The following is a 17,006-nucleotide window of genomic DNA, read 5'->3' as shown; positions in this document are numbered from 1 at the left end:
TGACCAAGCGGTAATACGAATGAGGACACACGGAATCATGGTAAATGACCCTATTTGCACATCAGCAGGAAGTCGATAATAAAAGCAAATTTCCATTCTTTTTAAACCAAGGAAGGTGTTTCTAGGAGGAAAGTGGGACCGATTTATTTTAATTAAAAATAGAACGTGCATCTTTGAAATAGCTAGCCGTGATATGGCTTCTGGGAAGTGTTATCTTTCTTCTCTCTCCTCAGTCTAGCTTTCAAAGGAAATCCTGAATCTTCTGGAAGAAGTCTCTTTGGTGCTGGTGATCCCTGAAGGTGGGCCACCTGCTCTTCTTAAAAGTGATGGTATGACATCAGACCACACGAAGCAGCTTGTCACTAAACTGCATCCAACCCCACCCCAGATGGGTAATGACTGAGCCAGATATACTGTATTTGAAGGGGATGGAAAAATTAAAAGGAATTTGGGTGTGAGATTGTATTGGTAGAAATCTTCAACGATGCATTTAAACAAGGCAGAGGTGTGATGGGGTCTTTGTATCTTAAATATGGGAGAATATTCTCAGTGTTTTTCAAAATAGAATGAGGATGCTTACAAAAATAATGATTTTCCCAACTATTGTCAGAGATTTATAGAATCATGATCTTTCCAGGGTCATCCATCTTTTCTGATTATTGCCAGAGAGACCTACTGAAGGACTCTATTGAGACAGACAAAAAGGATCTGGCCCCACACTGTTTTTTTCTTCTCCGCGCTCCCCCCACCCCCCAAAAAAGCTTCCACTGTTACTGTCCTCCGCAAGGCACACAGTACTTGGAAACAACACGTAAGAGTCAGGTTGAAACTTTTTTGTTTAATCAAGAATGAATCCAATGTCAGCGACTCAATGTTCTAGATCAACAATTTCCGGGATTGATACATCTTAATCAAGTAATTAGGTGACTTTTTTGGTGGTGTTTTCCACACCGGAGAGAGGAACAGATTTGCCGCTTTGCTCGGATGGCTGCTAGCAGCAGTGTTGGTTGTTAACAGAGACATTTACACGGAACCACCAGTTGGCAGGGGCTCACACTCTGTTCCTTGATATTCCCACATGCTGAGGATTGTGGGAAGGCTGCCAAGCTTTCTGTGTCATGTAGCTTCTCAGTGTAATAGCAACAAAAAGCCTTGGGGGAAAAAAAAGAAGAGAAAGAAGAAAAATGAATAAAGGAAGCAATGAAACTTAAGTCCCAGGCCTTTCATATTAAACAGGAATAGAATGAGAGATTTTTAGCGGCACTTTTATCCCCTTCTTTCTTTCTTTCTCTTTCTTTCTTTCTTTTTCTTTTTCTTTCTTTCTTTCTTTCTTTCTTTCTTTCTTTCTTTCTTTCTTTCTTTCTTTCTTTCTTTCTTTCTTTCTTTCTTTCTTTCTTTCTTTCTTTCTTTCTTTCTTTCTTTCTTTCTTTCTCTTTCACTCGCTCTCTCTTCATTTAAAAATCATTTTAAATTGAGGTTGATGCTTCTCAAACTTTAAAGCACATTTAAACCACCTTGGGGTCCCGTTGAAAGGCAGATTCGGATTCTGCAGGTTGGAGGTGGGACCTGAGGATTTTCACTTCCATCTGACTCCCGGTGATGCTGGTGCTGCCAGTCCCCGACTATTATTTGGATGATGGTGAGGATTGAAGAGACAGCGGAAGGAGTAACACATGACCAGATCTCATAGAGATGGTTGTGCTTGTCTCATATGCAAGGGCTCTAAAGTGACAATAATGCCTTTCTCTCCCACCTCTTCTAGATACCTGGGATTGAACCTTTTTTACATTATGACCCCTATCAGTAACCTCACCTGTATTGGATAAAATATTATGAGTTAAAAAATCCTGATCCCAATTCCAGTTCTGTTACCAACTAGCTGTATGATAACAAGCTGGTCCAGAATCCTCCCAGGGTATCAATGTGTTCATCTGTACCCCAGGGGATTGCATGTTACGTGTTTGACAGTTGTCTCAGTCACTAACTTCATGAGATGTCATGACCTATGTATTGAAAAATTAGAATTTCTGGGGTTGTACCTGAAACCAATAGCATCTGAATTTGCTTTTGGTTACTATGTCTTTCATATGATATAAAATAAGTAAAACCAGCTCCAAACAATGGAGACTTTTCTACTGTGTGTCCCTGACCACATAAATATTTGAGCCCAAGTAATTGAGGGCTGACTGTGACACAGACCAGGAGCTGGTGACAAAGCACACCCTATTGTGGAGGGAAGTGATACCTCGCAACCCTGGAAGTTAAAATGGGATGACTGGGAAGGTGAGGAGCATGTTGCAATGGTCCAAGAGAGTCAGAGGGCCAGGTGGTTAGGGACATCACCCAGCAGATAGGAGGAGCTGACGACCAGGCCTGACATTTCTGGTTCCTTTGGAGGTTCATAAGATCAAAACAGGGCTCCTCCTAGATCAACGAGGATAAAAGGTGAGGGAGACCACGGAGAGATGGGCAGTACAGGCTTCAGAATCTATAAGCCTGGTGAAAAATGAAAATGCAGAGCCCCTTCTTTAGTAAGTAGGAAATAAGTGTCATTGATATACTATACTATAAAGCTTTTTCCTTTCTTCCATGATCTTTCCAACTTATTATAGTGTTTATTTAATATCATTCTAAGTGAAGAAAAAACAAAATTTTAAGTTATTAGCATGAATTTTGCCATCTAAAAATTGTGCAATGTCCGTTTAAAATGCAAATATGAGAGCACTTAATTCTATGCAGAATTGCCAAAATGACATATTTCATAGCGCAACCATGCATATCTATTTTGTTCTCACCAGAGCAGTGGAAACACTGCACAAAAACAATGCAACTATTTTTCACTTCTTGTTATGCACATATTCTATCAAAACTTTCTACCTTTCATTTACTGGTGAGTAAGGAATGATTGAGAAAAAAAAAAGAAAGAAAAGAAAGAAAGAAAGACTGGATTATGGGTTGCCCTGACTTTCCCCTTTCTTCTATGTCATTATTTTTTAGCATAAGTGAGTGACAAATGCAAGCAAGTACCACAAGTAGGAAAGGACACAATAGAGTTCCTTATTCATTTGTGTTTCTTAGAATGCCATTGCCTTTTTTTCTGTGTTGGAAGCAAGTTCTGGCTTGGAAAGAAAGCATTGTTTCTTGGTGCTCTTTGTGATCCCCACCTTCACCTTACTCAGTTGTAGATACAGCATGTTTACCTTGTATTTACTCTGGATCCTGCTGAGCTTCCATGCATCATGGATCCACCAGAATTCTGAGCCTAGCGGGCATCATTGATGCTATATGTGAATAGAGAGGCAGGGAATGGTAGACAGGCATATATCCTCTGTTCATACACATGTTCCATTGTCCCAAGGGCCTTCACATACAAAATACAGGTTCAAAGCTAAAACCATTAAGAATTTCAAGACTCTCACGGCAGAGCATTAAAGGAAGTGTGGGACACCAGGTAACCACACTACGTGAATGTCCGTGAAGCTGATTCTAGATACAGAAACAGAAAAAAATGAATCAAGGCAGTGATTGGTCCAAATGGTCAAGAAAAGAATCTCGTAGCCAGAATCACATTAGAGGGGACAAAATGAATTTAGGTGAGTTCAAAGTTGAGTTTCTGAACTCAAGGACATGCTACCAGATTAAGAAAAGGGTTGATCTCAGAGTTGGGGGTTGTATAAACTATGATGTTTGGAAATATGTGACATAACTGGGTAACCTGCTATATCTTCTCAGTGGCTTTCACTCCACGAAAGTGTGTGTGATATTTTCCTTTCATTGTAGAATGAGAGATTTGAAAGGAGTATTGATTTTACAGATGGAGAAACTGAGATCCAGTGCAGTAAAGAGACTTGATCTAGGTAACAAAACTCACAGAATCGGGAATAAAACCTAAACTTTAAGAATCCTAATGCAATGTCCCTTTGAGTCCCCCATGCTACTTCCTCCTATAACTCATCACCATGGCAAATGGTCTCTACTGGTAATGTTGAAATATTTTTCACATCTGTAAAAACAATGAGAAGGAAATGGAGAAAATAGACTGTTTTACCCTACTCAAATGCTGCAAAATGAGTCTTCTTTTTCTCTGACTTTAGTGAGATGGTTTTAAAGGAAGTATGGTTTTTTTTTTTTAGATTTTATTTATTTATTTTAGAGAGAGAGAGAGTATGCAGGGGAAGGAGGAAGGGGCAAAGGGAGAGGGAGAGAGAGAATCTCAAGCAGACTCTGCACTGAGCATGGAGCCTGATGACGCGGGGCTCAATCCCACGACCCCGAGATCATGACCTGAGCTGAAATCAAGCTTAACCAACTGAGCCACCCAGGTGCCCCTAAAGGAAGTATTTTCTCTATAACTTCTGCAGTGCTGAGTTGGATTATAAAGGATCAGAGGCTGGCTCATTTAGAAAGAGTGATTAATCATACTTACCACTGAAGAGATGAGTAAGGCAAGGTCACAAAGTCAAATATTATGTAGGTGGTTGCTGACAGATTAATTTGAGATGAATGAATGGGGGATTTGAATGGCAAAGAGAAGGACTCCAATGGCTTTCTAGTTTAAAGTGATGCCTGACAAACTGTCCCTAATATAGTATCTCTGATTTTTTCCCTAAAATCCCCATAAAGATATCAGGGAAAAAAAATGAAAACAGATAAGTAAATGCCAGAACCTGTCAGTCCACTTTTGCCAAATTCAAGAGTAAATCCCACTACTAAAATAACTATGGAGCTTAACAAAGAATGCAATGAACTCATCTTTTCTCCAGAAACCAAGAAAAACTGCCAGCCTAAAAAGGGAGGCTACTGATTCAGAGCCTTTCATTGTGTACCAACTAAAATCAAGTTGCTTGCTTTGTGGGCACTGCACTTGAGGCAATCTGAGTACTCATACTTGTTCCCTCACCCCCCTGGCACCTCCTCCTACATATCTACTATGAAATGAAACTCCCAGAGAACAAATCAAAGGGAGTAGCAACTGGGTGGATGGGAAATACGATTAGCTGTAGTATATCATGTCCTGAGAAGTATAATTCCAAGTAGACCCATAGTTGCTTAGGGTAGAGACAAGAAGTGCCCTGAGAGCTGAAAATTTGGCACATTTGGTTTTTTTGTTTGTTTGTTTTTTGCAATGTACTCAGTAGGTTCAGAGTGTGGAAGAAATAATAGAGAGAGATTTAACTCCAAATATTTTAAGCAGAATAACATACCTTCAATGCTTACTAGGTTCTGGAGCTTTTATGAGGACGAGTGACCAAGAATATGTTTTCCAGGTTCAAAATAAGAAAAAAGATTCTACAAATACCCAAGACAACACTGAATGAGGTCAAGAGAAACTTGCAAACCATTTCTATCGAAAATGTTATTTCTGGCTAGAAATATCTTCATTACAGAATGGTTGGTATATTTTTAAAAAAGGCAAATAAAGAAAAAGAAAATATCAATAAAGATTTAAAACAATGGCATATATTTTATGTAGTTTCCTAGAGAAGCCAGAGTAGTTTCAGATAACCCCTGGATGAGCTCAACAGAACGTACAATGGCACATGGAAGAGTTGTGAGGATTGCCAAAGAACTGAACAGAAGGCACTGTCATGGAAAAGGAGTTCAGTAAGATGGAAATGGGTTGCAAGGACACAATGCATACAATGGCAGAAATGAAATCTTTGTCAAAGAGGGTAAGGAACCAAAGGAATACTCGGGAAGATTGGATTTTTCTGATCTAGAGGACAAACCAGAGAAGCCCTCCAAGAATGTAGATAATAAGAGAGTTATAAAGAAGATGTTAGACTTGAGGAATAAGAGCTTGTATCATACTTATAGAATATTGATGTTCCTGAGAAAGGGAAGGTGAAAAGAAATAGGTACAATAATCAATGATTTAATCAAAGAAGACACTTTGGGGAAAAATGGCCCATGTCTTCAAATCAAAATGGCTCCTTACATTTCCAACAAAGTTAATTAAGAAGGAACCAAACTAGGGGCACCAGCAGGGCTCAGTTGGTTAAGCATCTGACTCTTGATTTCAGCTCAGATCATGACCTCAAGGTCATGAGATTGAGCCCTGCATTGGGCTCAACACTGGGTATGGAGCCTGCTTAAGATTCTCTCTCTCTTTGTCCCTCTGCACCTCCCTCCCCGACTCATGCACTTTCTCAAAAAAAAAAAAAAAAAAAAAGGACCCAAACTAAAACTTACCTCAGCAAAATTTTGAAATAAAAGAAATCAAGAAAAAATTTTTTTACATGTATTCTGGTAGAAAGATATATAGGTTATCTAAAAAAAAATTCTAAACATGGCTGACTTCACAGATCTCTTCTAAAACATTTACGATTCAGAGTAATAAGAACACAATGAAGAATTTCTCTAGACACTCTACAGAGTTTCAGGGAAAAGGTTTTGGTTAAATAATTTAAAAGCCAATTTATTTTCTTGCAATGGCAACATAGTATGTAGATATCTTTTGTTTTGTTACAGAAACAAGCCCTTAAAATGTGTACCTTAGTAAGGTTTTTAGAAATAAATTATTTAAAGGCTTACTCTGGTTACCTGAGAAATGATTCCAAAGAGAAAACTTAAAATGAGCAAATCATTGTGTTAAAGAATTTATTTGAGCCAATTAAGGGTGAAGGTAAGTCTAAATAATTTTGTAAATGTTTTGTAAATATGACAAATCCAAATGTCAAAGAAAACTATTGAAAGAATATGCACGTACATACAAATTTTGCATGTATTTTATGTACATAAAAATAACATTTAAAATCTTAAATAATGCATCCAAACACTATAAAATGGAAACATAGGAGCTAAAAGTGCGTTAAATTCCTTGAAGTAGTGTGTTAAATCATAGATTTTATTCTTCCTGTTAATATTTAGATAAAGAATAATTTCAAAATGATTTTAAAAGAAAACTGGTAGAATTGTAAAAGTAATACCAACAAATCTCTACAAAAAAATAAAAGCAAGTAAATTATAATCCATCAAAAATTTTTCAAAACCACCGAAAAGCACAAAAAACTGAAATCATTTAATCAAGACTGCATAAGTCTTAGGACATATTGCAATTATTAAAAGTAATTTAAGGAATCTTATTAAAATCTGTGAGATATGGCTAATGCAGCCTGTAAAGGCAAATTTACATTAAATGTCTATTACTAAAAAGAAGAAAGTATGTAAAGTAATGACTCTGCTACCAAAGCCAGACAAACACATTACAAGGAAAGAAAGCTACAGACCATTATTTCTCATAAACCTAGATATGAAATTTCTCAACAAAATTTTACCAAATCAAATTCAACAATATATAAAAAGGATAATAGTACATCACGACCAAGTGACGTTTACCCCGGAATGCCAGGTTGCTTTAACATTTAAAAATTAATTACTGAATGTATTTAACCATAACAACAAACTGTAAAAGAAAACCATATGATCTCAATAAACACAGAAAAAACATTGGATAAAATATAACATTCATTTCTCATAAAAACCCTCAACAAACTAGGAATAGAAGGAAATCCCTTCAACCTGAGAAAGAGCATCTAAGGAAAATATACAACTAACATGATAATGGTGAAAGACTGAATGCATCTCCCCTAAGATCAGGAACAGACAAGAATGCTTACTATTTCTACTCAACATTGTACTGGAGGGTCTAGCCAAGGCAATTAGGCAAGAAAAATAAATACAAAGGAAAAGTCAAAGTAAAACTCTTTATTTATAGATGACTTGATTGTAGAAAACCCAATGGAATCTATATGAAGCCACTAGAATAATAAGTGAATTTAGCAACCTTGCAGGATGTCAGATCAATGTATAAAAATCAATCATATTTTTATATACTATCAAGGAACCATTGGAAATTGAAATGAGAAAAACAATGCCGCTTACAGTAACATCAAAAACATGAAGGGGTAGATTTGACTTAAGATTTGCAAGATTTGTATAGTAAAAACTACAGGAGAAAAATTAAAGAGGACCTAAATATGTGGAAAGATGGGTTGGAAGTCTCAGTATTTTAATTTAATTTAATTTAATTTTTTGTTTAAATTCAATTAATTAATATATAATGTATTATTAGTTTCAGAGGTAGAGGTCAGTGATTCATCAGTCTTATAAAACACCCAGTTCTCATTACATCAGGTGTGCTCCTTAATGTCCGTCACTGATTTACCCCATCCCCCCATCCGCTTCCCCTCCAGCAACTCTCAGAGTCTCAGTATTTTATAAGCTGTCAATTTTCTTTAAATTGATCTATAGTATAAGTGCAGCACTAATAGAATCCCAGGACTTATTTTTTCCTTAGAAGTTGCCATTGACAAATTGATTCTATAATTCATATGGAACCCGAAGTATCTAGAATAATCAAAATACCTTTGAAAAAGAATAAATTTAGAGGATTAACATTACACGACATCAAAACTTATATTAAGCTGTAGTAATCAAGGCAGTGTGGTATTGGTAGATGGATGGATCAATGTAACAAAATAGAGAGTTCAGCAATAGGTTCATCCATATATAGACAACAAAATTTTGATCATCCAGCCTTTCAGCAGAAAACATAGAATATTTTTGTGACTTTGAGATGGGCAAAGATTTCTTAGGTAAAATACCAAAAAAAAATTGATAAATTGGAATTCATCTAAAGTAAACCATTCTTCTTATCACATTAAGCAAGAAAATGCAAGCCTCCCTGCATGGGAAACATGGAGAAATGACATACTTGTAATGTGTATGTATCACAAAGAATTTTACTTAAAATATATAAAGAATTCCTACAAAACAACAACAGAAGGCAAACAATATAAAATGGTTAAAAGACTTGCACATAACTTCTCCAAAAAGACCAATAAACACATTAATAAATACCTAACATCATTAGTCACAAGGGAAAAGCAAATTAAATCTATAACGAAGTACTATTTTATATCCATCGTACTGGCAAAAAAAAAAAAAAAAAAAGACTAGTGATATGATGCCAAATATTTGCAAAGATATCCAATACTTTTCTGGTAAGAGTGGTCCAATCATATTGGGAAATAGTTTGGCAGTTTCTATGAAGCTAGACACAAACTTATCATTAACTCAATAATTCCACTCCTGGGTCTTTATCCAAAAGAACTAAAAACATTATGTCCACACAACATCTTTTGTAAAATATTGGTAATAGCTAGAAAAGAAAAACAAACCATATATTCATCAACAGGAGCACTGATAAACAATTTGTGGATTATTCGTATACCAATAAAAAGGAACAAATTGTGATAAACTCACCAACATGAAATTATATTGAGTGAAAGCAGACAGGTACAAAAGAAAACATACTGTATTATTCCATTTGTCTGAATTCCAAGGACAGGGAAAACTCATCCTTAGTGATAGAACTTAGAAAGTAGTTGCCTCTGGAGAGTGGGAATTTGGAAAGAGAGTCCAGAGTGCTTTGTCCAAGGATGAAGATGTTCTATATCTTGTTTGGACGGTATTTGCATGCTTGGCTATGAGCGTCAAAAACGTGAACTGTGAGATCAGCGATAACTATTAAATATTTTAAAAGGAGCACTAACTGCACTTTTGGTGTAACTTTCTCTTGCTGTGTGGGTGTATGTGGATATCTGTATACATCTGTGGATATGTGTGTGCATATACCTGTAAATTATGCACATACACATATCTAAACCTGACTATAATCTCCTCCCATATTAAAATGGTTCCTTTCTGCCAGAACAATGTTGTTAGTAAAGATAGGTGGAGGGGTGTCCGAGTGGCGCAGTTGGTTAAGCCTCCAACTCTTGGTTTCAGCTCACATCGTCATCTCAAGGTTGTGAGATCCAGTCCTGCATTGGGCTCTGCACTCAGTGCGAAGTCTACTTAAGACTCTCTCTCCTGCCCCTCTCCTCACGAAAATAAATAAATCTTGAAAAAAAAAAAAAAAAAGATGGGTATAGGAGAAAGATCCCGGATACTTTGCTTTGTCATTAATATCCGGGCACCCCTTATTAGAAAGTGATACAAGATAAATATGTGTTACCCCCAGTAATATTAAGCACAGTGTTATTGCCATAAGCAAATTGAGGAAACAGTGGATATTACAGTGTCTGAAGCTAAGTTCATTTCACTTTAAGAGCTAAGTTGTTGATTATTTTAAGCCATAGGTTTGCCCACGCAAATGGCTTGGGAGTTCATTTTCTACTTTTGCTCTCCTCCGCCCTTACTTTTTTCTTTTTCTATTTTGCCAACCAATTAACAATTGAGTAAGTCAAACAAAAAACAAAGAGTAGGTGTATTTTTCTCAGACAAGAATCTCAATATATTGTTCTTCTCTAAGTAGTAAATTTTTTTTTCCATTTTACTCTTTGCATTTTGTATAGAGGAAGCTAAAGGGAAAGAGCGAGACAGAGACAGGGAGAGACAGAGACAGAGAGATAGAGACCGAAATTAAGAGGGGCTGAGCCTCTTGCACATCCCAATGTCACTGAAGCAAGGATAATGGGGAAAGAACATTCCACATAGCAAGAGACATCAGGCTTTGGAAATACAGCATCCTTTACAGCTAACGTTCACAAAGCATCTCATATATGCTTGTCATAGTTCTTATTTTATTTATTTATATTTCTATTCTATTTTTTTTTGATGTTTAGTATTTCACTGAACCTTAATTACAGTCCCATGGGGTTCTCTGACTTTTTCAAATACCATAATGAAGAGGGACCATACCAAGAAAGCAGTATATAAAATTCCGCTTTTGCTTTTATGAGTGACCGATTAACTCCTGGAGAAGCAATCACCATTACTTGTCATTCAGATATGCTTCTTGACAAAACCGAACTACCATTACCCTAAAATGCTACAGAAAACCAAAACAAACAAACAGATATCACTACCATGACATCAACAACAAAATATTCCTTAACAATGCATCTCCAGTGCAAAGTTCTAGAACACAAGGTTGCAGTCAAGGGCTCAAATGAACTCCATTCTCTATCTATTACTTGTGCACAGACCATTCGGTTGTCTTTCATGTGTGTAATACGATTCTCACTCTGGTGTAATTTTTACTCTCCTTTTGTACATGATCCTGTCACTCTGCAGACCCACAAAAATAGCTGTTTCTTGCTCCGTTTGCAATAGAAAATGATGTGTTTGTACTTTCGGCAGTGCTGATATTGTGTGAGTAATGTCTGTATTTGATCGTCTGGGTGCTTATTAGTAGAGGCAGAACATTCAAATTTGCTTTTAAAAATTTACATGGAGTGGCTACCCCTTCATTAGAGGTGGGTGGGGAGAATGGGGAACACAGAAGACCCTGGTTTATCTCTTTACACAGTGACCTTTTTTGGAGTATGCCCAGAATTAAATTAGATGTTGCAGCTCAGAGAATCAGTTCTTATGTCTTTGCTCAGCTAGTGGTTATGAGGACATACAGCTAACTCTCAATTACGAATATGCAAAAGCCACAGATCATCTCAAACCTTGTTTCAGACGCTCCTTTTGATTTCAAATACAGTTGATCCTTCTACCAAAACACTGAACAGCTTTTATTGTCCCTTTCTTCATTTGTGGTCAGAGTGCAGGGCTAATGAGAAGAAAATGGGAAGGAATTAGGAGCAAAGGGAAGGGAGATGGTAGACAAATCTTGCACACACACATCATTATCTGGTGGATAATCGATTCCTGCACATTTCAATTGAGGCTGGACCGAGGGCAGAACTTGGCAAAAACAGAGCTGGGGTTTATTTTCCATTGGGAGGGCATGTCAGGAAAGACAGGGCTAAGTGACAACTAGGTCTGACTGTGTATGCTGAACTCCAGGATTTTGCTACTTCTCCCCTTTGAGGAAAGAGGAAGGAAAGACAAAATGGAAATCACAGGAAAAAGAACAAAAATGAATCTGGAAACCTAATTTTCACTTTAAAAGAAGAAGTGGTCTTGGTTTTTTATGTCATGTATTTTGTTCTCTTCGTCAAAACCTAATTAAGAAATATGTATATAAAACACATAATTTCCTACTCACCAAATCCATAGGATACTCACTGAAAACTCATTTTGTTCCAGATCCTGGGAAATGATCAGTGAATTTCTTTTATCCCTTATTTCTGCCCCGTCTGTCTAATTTTTATATTTCTAAGTCTGCATCTACACTGTCAACAAATAAGAAATGAAAAACTCACACTTGTGATGGCTTTCTTCTCATAGAGTTTGCGAAGCAACTCTTCTGACAGACGTCTTCACCGACCAGAATACTTGTTTCTAAGGAATGATGCATTAGTCACCGGGTTTTTATGCCTTATAGACATAGTCTTGTGTCTGTCTCTTGCTGTCAGTCTTCGCTCCTGATGTGTGATGTCACGGCAGGAATTTCAAAGTGAAAAGGATTGGTTGAAACCTTGTACTTGAACCTTCCAGAAAAGTCGTATCATTTGTGAATAGAGCCATCAGGTCATTCTCAAATCAAAAACTTCAGCTAGGGAGACATGCCCGAGAATTTGTGAAAAGCAGACAAGTGCTTGCATGGGCACAAAGGGGACTCAAAAGAAATGAAGCAATCTGGAAGGAATGGATGAAAGAGATTCACTCGGTAGGAAAAATCAATGAGAGGAGCGGCTCAGGTTTACATTCTACTTAACACTTACCCTGAAACTAAGGGAGAAAAATCATAACATCTATTTTTTGTTGTCTGATCACCTTGAACCATTTTAGTGTTCCTATTTCTCTTGATGGAAGCAACCTCATTTATAGGTACATTGTCCAACTGCCTGGGAGAAAAGGCATTTTGGACAAAAGTTCTCCCAATACTTGGGAGCTCACCTAGCAGCCTGGTTACAAGGGCACAGCTGGACGCCAGCTCATGTGGTCACCTTGCATGGCTGCTCTTTTTATACTACAATCTTTTCTGACTTGTATTCCCTAGTTCCCGTCAGGACCCTGAAACCGGGTTGGTTGTCTTTTTTATTTGTGTGGGGAGAAGAGGAAAGGAACACAAGAGCAACAGGTGGAGAGTTAGGGGCATTGGCATGTCTCTACGGACCATACAGCGAAAGAGAGTGGGGTCCTTGCCCATGCGGCCACGTGTCCAACCTCGGCAGGCTCCAGTTCCAGACTCGGCCCAGCCTGTTCTATCTCATCTAGATGACCAAAGCCTCACTCTTCTCTCTTGTACTCCTCCAACTGCTGTCCCTTCCTCTTTCCCAGCCACCAAGTTGCCACCCCCCAAAATGGCAAACGTTCCAGAGGCAAGATGAAAACACCACCCCAATGCCCCAACATCTCTCTGATATTGTCTGGGACTGGCACCTCTTTATTTTTCAACCAGTCATTTGTCCCAGCCTGCATCTAACGCTTTCTCAGCTCACAAAAGTGATGCTGGAAGCTGGGGCCAAGCGATGCCGAATGAAGAATTGGGTAACAGCGGGAAGGCTGTAGGGAAGTTGGCACTATTGGAATTAAAAGTCCCCTGGCAGAAAAAAAAAAAGAGAGAGAGAGAGAAATACTTACAGGCAAAATGAGACCTTGAATTGGACCTCTGTGGTTCCTTCTCTCACCTCCTGAGCCCTGAGAAATGATAGACTCGAGGGTCCGGTCTTCCTACAAGACCCCTACAGACTAAATTAACTTCCTGATTTGTACTGCATAGATGAGAGTCTACCGTCCAAGCCCGGAGTAGGTATTAACAGTTTGTGTGTGTGTGTGTGTATGTGTGTATGTGTGTGTGTGTGTGTGTGTGTGTGTGTTTTCCCTAACAGCCACATCTTTGTTCAGATTCCTGGCATTTCTTTCTTTACAGAAGTGAAAAAAGATGCTGCAGTAGAATGACAAAATAAGGAGAAGGGCGGGAGGGGTTGGCTGGGCTCAGAAGTTTCGAGGAGAGAAAATAATGCAACTGTCTTCGTAAATGCTTGTTAACACCAATCATTTAGAGCACAGTTTCACAAAGATTAGTCGGGATTTGTTGTAAGCCTATCTCAGGCGTGCTTGCCTGTGGGAACAGTTGCTATTTAGTTACTTGCCTGGCGAGAATCATGCCCCCTGTGCCCTTCCTCCCATGGGCTCTGAAAGTACCTCACTAGGGTACAGGGATCAGAGCCAGGTTCTTCATATTTTATTCAAGCCAATTTTCTGCCCGGACAAGGTCTTTAAAACATGGCACGGCTGTAGCAATACCATTCATCTTTTGCCTAGAAATGTGACTTGGCAGGTTGGGGTGGGAGGGGAGGGGGCTCTGGAACCGGTCTTGAAATAGCGGTTCCTGTCATTGCAGATGGGAAGAGGTCATCGTACCTCTGAGCACATCGTGACCTACTCGGCGAAACTCTCCAGATGTTCCTGGCTCCCTGGCACGTTTGTCTTGTCTCCACAGTGCTTTCCAGGAGGGCCCAGACGGAAATCTGGATGAACCAGTAACTCAGTGTTTGCAGAAGGTCTCCCGTGAACTTGTCCTCATTGAAATGCCAGCTCAGGGACGGTGGAGAAGGGTGGGCGACAGGGAGCTGGGACGACGCCTCCACACAAAAGAGGCTCCGTTGCCACCGTGATGGGGCCTTCGGTGGGAATGTGAATGCTCCAAACTCTGGGGATGACTCAAGTATCTAGATCTTCAAGTTGAAGATTCCCAGGTGTCAAAGGGTAACTCTTCCCAAAGTACCCTAGAATGAACATGAACTTCACTTCTTTTCTCCTCCCCAAAATTTAAAAGTTCCAAACTTGCTACATTGGGATAAATCCTGCAGAAACACTCCAACTGTTCATTACTTTGTGAAAGCCGAATTCAGCATCTCCGGCCCCCCTCCCCGCCTTTTTTTAACTTTGTTTTTCCAAGAGTAAGTTCTAAAAGGATGTGTCTGGTATCTGGTACTATCTATCTCTAATTCCCTCTGCGTTCTCGCCTTTTCTTCTGCCACTCCTCATGTTTAAAAAAAATTTTTTTTCCAACAGTAATATTTGGTTCAATCAAGCTTCCTAAACCCTTAGCAATCCCAGAGAAAATTGCATTTTCAAAAAGCATTCGGCATCACCGGGTTCTCTCAGCAATGGGGAGAAGGGGCCCGTGTCAGTGTGAAGAGACAAAGCAGTGCAGTGAGAAGTGTATATGCTTTAAAAATCAGACATCCAGCTCGGTTCCACCCCGTGACCTTGAGCAAGTTACTTACTTTCCAAAGGCTTATTTTATTCAACTTGAAAAAGAGCGGGGAGAGACATAGTAATCAGCAAAGAGAGTTGTAAAAGCGAAATAAACTAATATGGATAACATGTAATGCATAAAATATACTATGTGTTTGGCCCATAGTGGGAGGTCAACACATTTCAGCATCCCTTCTGGGAGATCACGGGCTCCAGATTCTTGGGCATTTGCCCAGACAAGTCGTGAGCTATTTTTTATTTCTGGTAGCTGTATTTGTTCTTCAGTGCGTATCTTGCTTAACAATGCGGGATATGCCAGAGGAGGAAGTGGACCTGGATTTGGTGGCTCCCAGCTCTGACACATTAGTCTCTCTGAGCAACCTCCATTCCTGAAGAACCTCCAGGCAACTCAGGGGCGGGCTGCAAAGAGTTGATTGGATATCACCAATGTAGACAAAAGCAGAACCGTGTGGGTTGAAAGCTGGAAGGCACCTCCAATGTCGTCTAGACCTGGGACTTTCAAATTCCATCGTGGCCCACACTGAGAAATAGTGTGACCCAGTAACCACAAACTTAGGTGCACAAGGTATATACGTACATAACTGAAGTGAAACTTGACCACAACAATACTTCCTTTTACTACGGACAGTATTCTCCAATATTTTCTATTCTATTTCCCTTTAAGATAATGTTTGTCAGTGCCCCTAAATTGCATGAAGGCGAGTTGGAAAACAGTGATCTACACTGACAGACCCAGATTGAAGACAAAGAAATTGAAATCTAGAACTTTTCTTTTTCTCTGTCATAAGTGGTCATCTTTCTACGGGGTCATCTTAAATAATATCTCTGCAGCTTATTTTTACTGAGTACACATAAACATTGTCCCTGAAGGGGTTCAGAGTTTAAATCCACACATTCTTCATCACGGGCTGATCCCTAGCAAAATCCATGGTGCCGAACAGAACACACACAAGGTGCTTTCATGAGAGTTACCCGGGCCGTCAGTCTAGGACCTCCGCCTTAGTCCTCGGTCTCTGACACGTCACCGAGGTGACCCGTGAATAACACACTGAAATAACAGGTCTGGATTATGATTTCTTGATAGAACATACAGCAAAATCCTAAAAATGACTTAATGCTTTTCATTGTTCCTGTAACACCATCCCCCGCCCCCACCCCCCGAGCCCCTGTTTTGAGGGTCAAAATAAGATGGATTGAGTAAAAGAAATGCTGTTGCAGCCGTTGCCAACACCATGCCAGCTTCTGGTAATTTCTGAGGGGCTGCCTCTGCCTGGCGACCCGTCTGTCTCTGCCCCATCTTGGTGGTGTTCTCAGCTTTCCTTTGAAAGTTGCCTCGTGGCAATAACAAAATTTTTAGCCCCGGGGAATCAGAGAAACACAATGTGAATTAGCTGTCAGAAGCAAGAAATATCACCACACATCAGTTTAGTTTTAAAAAATCCATGGGACTGCTGGATTCTTCTCTGCATAGAGCCTGAAATTAATTATTCATTACGTGGCTTAATTTTCTTTTTGCCTCCTTTTCTTTTCTTGGATTATGCGGTGAGTTCCCTGGCACTTTGCGAGTGCTCCTAGTAAAACAGACTTCCCAGGATGAGGAGTGAGGGAAGAGCCTGGCCTATTGACTCACATGGATCTGGGTTCAAAGCCCACTTCTCTCATTGACCAGCTCTGTGAACCGGGCAACGGACTTTATTTCTCAAATCTTCAGTTTCCTTATCACCATGGCTGACAATAAAGCGGGTGTGAGAATTGAGGGGGACAATGATCGTGACGTGTTCAGCATTTTCAATGTAGCCAAGAAACGGATGTTGATCTTTTCCCTTCTTCCTTTCTCATAGTGAAGTGAGAAGTGTGAAATATGATCTGGCCGGGCT

The 17,006-nt window shown here is 39.2% G+C and overlaps 1 long non-coding RNA gene across 1 annotated transcript; it reads right to left on the bottom strand.

Annotated features, from left to right (window-relative positions):
• Positions 1-818: 818 nt before the first annotated feature.
• On the bottom strand, positions 819-13,638 carry LOC113926227. Its single transcript, XR_003521236.1, has 4 exons — positions 13,486-13,638; positions 12,162-12,537; positions 11,463-11,566; positions 819-1,151 (listed from the first exon to the last, which is right to left on the bottom strand). It is a non-coding gene; the product is annotated as an uncharacterized LOC113926227 (long non-coding RNA).
• Between the last annotated feature and the right edge of the window lie 3,368 nt (positions 13,639-17,006).

This window comes from Zalophus californianus, chromosome 7 (genome assembly GCF_009762305.2).
Source record: "Zalophus californianus isolate mZalCal1 chromosome 7, mZalCal1.pri.v2, whole genome shotgun sequence".
NCBI lineage: Eukaryota > Metazoa > Chordata > Mammalia > Carnivora > Otariidae > Zalophus > Zalophus californianus.
Note: the sequence above shows the minus strand (reverse complement) of the source record. Positions and strands in the feature narration are given on the sequence as shown.